Consider the following 6,558-nt stretch of genomic DNA (forward strand, 5'->3'; position numbering starts at 1 on the left):
GTTGTAAGCCAAATCAATTCCAAAACCATGAGTCATTCAAGAAGCATGTGTGGCCTTGCTACCAGCAAACATCCTCCACCCCTGCCTGGGGCTTCAGATGTTTCCAGATCGTTTGGCAGGCATCCTATGTGCAGGCCCAAGCCCGGAGGCTTAGGGTTCGGATGCCCCTGAGTTTTGCTTGCCTTCAGCGGTATGACCACAGGAGCAAGCTAGGAAGGAGTCTCCCATTTCCATAAAGTGGGTGTAAAACCAAGATCTCACTGGAAATGAAAGTGGGAGGTTAACTATACATGACCTCCACCCGGGTACTACCTTGTTGCCAAGAAGGCTAAGGGTGTACTGGGCTGCACCAGGACGAGTGTTGCCAGCAGGCCAAGGGGAGTGATTATCCCCCTCTTTTCGGCACTGGTGAGGCCACATCTGGAGTACTGTTCAGTGCTGGGCCCTCCACTACAGAAAGGATGTGGACACATTGGAGAGAGTCCAGTGAAGGACAATAAAAATAGTTTGGGGGCTGGGGGACATGATTTATGATCAGAGGTTGAGGGAAATGGGTTTATTTAGTTTGGAGAAACGAAGGTGGCTGGGGAGGATTTAATAGCAACCCTCAACTACCTGAAGAGTGGTTACAAACAGGGTGGAGCTGGACCAGAGGCAGGGGATTATTTGGGGCTGCAGGCCACCTAGGCAGTTTTGGGGAGCTGTTGCAGACTGATGAGCACCCTATCCCCTGCAACAGCTCACCAAACGCAGAGCCTACAGGCCCTGCAGCTCCTCTATGACACTGCCACCATCACCAGTACCCAGTAGCAGCTGTGCACGCAGCTCCAGCCCTAGCCCACCTCATGCCCACTCTGGACTCACCTCAGCTAGAGCGGAGCAGCTCTGGACCAGCCAGGACCCACACGCACAGCCCTGTTCCTGGCCCGCCCCATGCCCACTCTGGACCTGCCCTGGCTGGAGCAAGCCAGCTCTGGACCAGCCTGCAACCCACGCACACAGGCCTGGTTTGCCCCATGCCTGTTTTGGACCAGCCCTCCCAAGATGAGCAGTGGGTGCCAAGCAGAAGCTGCTGCTGGGAGCGGGGGACAGCGGCTGCCTCCCCCTTGCTGCTGCCAGGTTCTTTTTGCTGTGGCTGCCCATACCTCCTGCCCAGGCTGCCCTGCAGTTCCTCTCCACTGCCACTGCTGCCCTGCTGGGCAGCCCGGAGGTGGCGCTGCTCACCATGGTGTAGAGGAGCCACAGGGCAACCCAGTCACAGCCTCCAGGTGGCTGCAGCAGGAAGGGCCCGGCAGCTTTTCCCCCATACCCGGCAGCAGCTTCTGCCTGGGCATTGCAGCTGCCACTGCTGTTCATTGTGCGTGGGCCAATCCAGAGCAGGTGCAAGGAAGGGTGGGGTTGGGTTGGGGCTGTGAGCGTAGGTCCTGGTTGGCCCAGAGCTTATTCACTCCAGCCCAGACAGGTCCAGAGCAGGCATGAGGTGGGCCAGGGTCAGGGCTCTGCATATGGGTCCCTGCTAGTTTCCATGGGGCTGGGGCCAGGGCTGGTGGTAGCAACCAGAAGGAGCCACCCCAGCCTCACTGTGCACGGGGGTAGCAGGATGCTCCATGGTCTGGCTGGCTCCTGGGCCAGGGAGGACTGAGGGAACGTGCCATGGGCCAGTCAAAGTCCCTGCATGGGCTGTATTTTATCCACCCCTGAGCTAGACTGTTCTTAGTGGTGGCAGATGACAGAACAAGGAACAATGGTCTCATGATGCAGCCTAAAAGGAAGTTTAGGTTAGATACAAAGAAATGCTTTCTTATGAGGAGGGTAATAAAGCACTGGACCAGGTTACCCAGAGGTGGTGGAATCTCCATCCTTGGAGGTTTTAAGACCCAGCTAGACAAAGCCTTGGCTGGGATGATCTAGCTGGGGATGGTCCTGCTTTGAGCAGGGGGTTGGACTAGATGGCCTCCTGAGGTCCCTTCCAACCCCAACTTGTTATGGTTTTAACTGGTCTGGTAGATAGACAGGTGCTTGGTTTTACTGCTGGGGGTAAAGTCAAAGATAAGCATACATGCTGGGAGGATCCAGGCTCCCACCCCTGGCACTTGGGGATCTCCCAGCAGCCTTTGCCTCTTGTTGACAGAGGAATTGTGCTGGGTTTCAGCACAGAATTTAGATTGTGGATTTGTATGGGATGGTTTGCACAGGGGATCCTGCCTCTCTGTGACTTGGTGGGAACTTGCTCTTTGTTTGGGAAGCAGCACTGAACACTCAGGGGAGCATCTGCTCTGTCTAGTCACAGACAAGATTTTTAACAGTATTAAGAGCATCTGAACAAGCTGTCTTCAGAGGGTTTCATGTATTTCCACTTTAAAAATAAATAACTAAATATACCCACCCTGAAATGCAAACTGGGTGTCCCTAGTCCGAGCAGGCTAGGAGTATGTGCCTTGCTTTCAGCCAGATTTATTTCAGCTATCAGCTTGATGTGATGCGGTGCCATACTCAGCTACAGCACCATATGTAATCAAGCAAACCACGAATTGAAGCAGAGTTGGACAGCTGTGTCACATATGGCTCTAGGAACATCACACTGTTTCTTAACACCAGTAAAATCTATAAAAAGTTGCTGGCTAATGTTAACCTCCCCCCCTGCCGCCCCCCGTTTGTGTTTCCTAAGCATGAGTTATTAGCTGTGCTGTTTTGTTTATTTGTCGCTGAAGCCCTATTGTAAAGCCAGCTCTCCAAAGAAAACCATCTCCCATCAGACCTCTGCGTAGGAAGTGAAAAGAAGACACAAAGAAAGCAAGGCGAAATAAAGCTTCCTATTTCTGTGCCTGTGTCTTCCTGTTCATTACACTGGGGGCTTCTTAACCTCCCCATACTTTATACAGGCACATAAAACAACTCTCTCAAGTATAACGACTTGAAATGTTACAGCCCTACTGGTGCTTTTGAATTTTTATACCTGAATGTAGAAGGCAAATGTAACCAAAAAAAAAAACCAGAAAAAGAACAAAGAGCCAAAATGTCATGTATTTCTGAAAAAAGTTCATAAATACCCAGAAATTCCAGTTGTAAACAGCTTTCCAACAGGAGTAATTTGGAGTAATGAACAAGAGTAACATTCAGGAAAAGAAACAGTATCCATCTCTCTCCATACTTGAATGGCTATCAGAAAACTCCAAATAGTTACAGTTTCTGCGGGTTAGATCAATGGGCATTCCAGGGAGTTGCTATAGTCTTTTCTAGGATAAGGTATCAGCAAAATGAAAATATATAGTAATGATGGTAACTGTATCCTACTTAGGAAATAAACGTTACTGTAATTATATACTGCAACATGGGTGAGATCATGGTTCCTTTGAAGTCAGTGCAAGTTGCCATTTAGGTAAACTGACTTCAGTCCAGCCAGGATTTCACTGTGCATAACAAACTGCACCCCAATGTCATAAGTTAAGGCACTGTTATTTGAGAAATATTCTTAGATTCAGTAGTAATCGTTTTACTCTTATACTACATGCTTGAAATTCCCCTCAGATATTTTGTATAGACCAAGGAATATATAGCTCAAAAGTCAAATTCTTGTTCTTACTGAAGCAACAAAGCAGGCATTAAATGAATTTAAATTTCCTTTCAAACTGCTTTTATTACACAGATGGCTCCATCTGGTGGCTACATTAACACCTAGCCATATTATGTGCAGTTTTAGGTCCATATATTGCTGCTTGGAAGAAAACAACACTTAAACTGAACAAACTGGCAAACATTGTGTTACTAAAGGGAATAATGTATAATTTTTACCAGATTATGTACTATACTAAATGCTAATCAGACTGTGGTTGAGGTTTGCACAACTACACCTCAGGATTTTACAGTCTGGTTTTGAGCGATAGCTAGGGCCATGCCTGAGGTAAGTTTAAGAAGCTGTGCTCTGGTCTCAGAGCACACAGTCCATACATACACAGTGGGGTCCAGAAATTTTCTCTGAAAGTATTGCATTTTGTCTTCTTCACTGAAAGTGACATTATCTGAAGCAGAAGAAAGACCAATTTCTCAGTGGATAATCGGAAGGAGTTTTCTATTAGATTATTCTGGATATTGTTTTGCAAACATGGTACATATGACAAATAATGGTAAAAAATATATAATGGGAAAGTTCCCTCTGGAAGTATAATATTATGTACAGCAACTACTTCACCCCCAAAATACTAATTAATTCAGAGCTAAATTTGCTTAAATAGTAAATACTTAACTACAGCAATAGTGTTGAGAAAACCTATTTACCAGACTGTAAATTATCAAGTAAGTTGATTTACATACATTTTGTCTTTGTAATGAATACATTAAAATAAGAGTATCAGTATAAAAATTCACCTTGCACATTCCATTAACCGCTACAGCTTTGACCCCCAAACTATATTTGATGTAGTGTGCGTGTGTGTGCATGCATGTTTGTGTATACTGGACTATTTAACGTCCAACATAAATGTCCAACTATTTGGATTACATAAATTTCCAACTGTTTGGACTCCAGCATAATGTCCAACAGCATGCCCAACATATGTGATAATATTGTCTTCTTTCAGCAAATGTAAATATTATGTTTATGAGGAATTCTTTGTTTTCAAAGAAATAATCAATTCAAAAAGTTTAAATTAGGCTGATGTAGGAAATTTTTATTTACTCTGTTTCCATGTTCCAAGTTTCCAAGACATCAGCTTCTTGGAAGCTTGGTGTTCCAGGCACCTCTAATTTCTATGGTGCTAAATAACAGTTTGTGTAGCAACTATTATGTCAAACTTCTTTAATGCACATTCAGGAAGAACATTGATCTAATCAGCTCCGTAAGTAACCAGTGAGCTCATTTGTTAAATTACAGTGTAGAGAATTTACCATCAAATCCATGGATCTCCCATGCAAATTAATATTTCTTATGTATACACTGCACATACAAGCTGGCAACTGCGTAAGAGGCCAGAGGATATAAACAGCTGAACCAAACAGCTTACTGGTGCACTAAAAGAGAATGAAGAAAACAAGGAAGTGATGTAATCAATGCACTGGGTCATGCATGGCTTCTTATAGGAGCAGGCAAGGGCCTGCTGAATTTAGCACAAAAAGTAGACCTTACTTCTAGATTCCTGATGTCTCCAGGGTTCAGGCCCTAATCTGAACCCTCTTGAATTCAGTGCCTAAAATGATTCTATCAAAATCAAGGATGGGATCATTCCTTTCTTTTAAAATCTGGGAGCACTTCCCACTTTTATGCCATAGCCTAGTGCTTGGTACATACACCCCAGCTCAGTTCTTAGGTGGTTACAACCCTCATCTCCCAACCTTGCAGGACAATGATCTAACTGGCTGACTGCAGGCTATTTGCTGGGTGAATGTGAAGGTGACTGTGTGGTGACGGTTGGCAAGACTGGCCAGAAACTTCCCTAGGAGGGTGTGAAGCACTAGCCAGTGGTCTATAACAGACCATTTGTGTGTTCTCCAGAGTTTCATCCTCCTTTTGAGAAGAAACAGTGTTCAGCTGTTAAGGATGTTGAGAAAAACTTCAAAACCTGAAGTGCAATAGTGTTTGCTTGCATCCAGGGAGCCTAAAACAATAGCTCTGAGATGTGAACTTCCCAAACGTTCAATTGGTCTTAACTCATAAGAAGGGTGATACTTGAAATACCACTATCACTTATTATTTTACTACTCACAAAAGCATGTAAGAAATGCTCCCTGATGAGGGAGGGAAGCAGCATGGAGTAGTTAGGGAGAAAGAGGCATGAAAATGTATTCATTTAGAGATACAGGTCTGTGACAGCACATATGCAGTAGGTGTAGTTGGTTTCATTTCCTTCAGATGGTAGAAGTGTCAAAAGTGTGGGAGGCATCCCTCCATGTTGAGGAAGGGCAGTTTTTCATATATCGCATGGTCACAGTTTTCTGTTGCTCACGTTCACAGCAGCACTAAAGGCATAGCTTTAAAGGGCCAACCATCAGGAAAAAGTGAGCTAGCACCACTTGGTCTGAAAGGGTCCAGAATTCCCTGCCTATTCCCTGCCTATTTGTTGCCCTGCTGTTTTGTTCCCTGCCTATTCCTTATGTTACCTGCAATATGAGCTTTCTCCCTTTCCTTTTTTGCATAGTGCACACATCTGAAACTTCAGGGTTTTCAACATTAATCTCTACACTACCAAATACACAATGCGCTCTGGAGCATCAAGACAAGTAAAGCTCCATGGTGGAGAAAAAAATGTGAGTGAAGAAGCAGGGGTAGAAACACAATTCTAGGATCAGAGCCCTCCTTAAAGAAGAACCACTTATTAAAGGAAACAGCTATAACTAGTGCTTGAGCTCAGCTTGTCTCTTTTGTTTATTAGGAATCATGCCTTTTCTGGAACTCTTCACAGTGCAAAAAGGACATGTTTTCAAGAGCAGGAAGCTAAAGCCATATTCAGATCCCTATACTTGTGGCAAGATTTACAAAAAAAAAAAAAAGGTGCCGATCGTTTAAAATTTCCCACTGACTTTTGAACACGTGAATGATTTACTACAGGTAAAACTATCATTACA

Source organism: Alligator mississippiensis, chromosome 10 (assembly GCF_030867095.1).
Source record: "Alligator mississippiensis isolate rAllMis1 chromosome 10, rAllMis1, whole genome shotgun sequence".
NCBI classification, from domain to species: domain Eukaryota; kingdom Metazoa; phylum Chordata; order Crocodylia; family Alligatoridae; genus Alligator; species Alligator mississippiensis.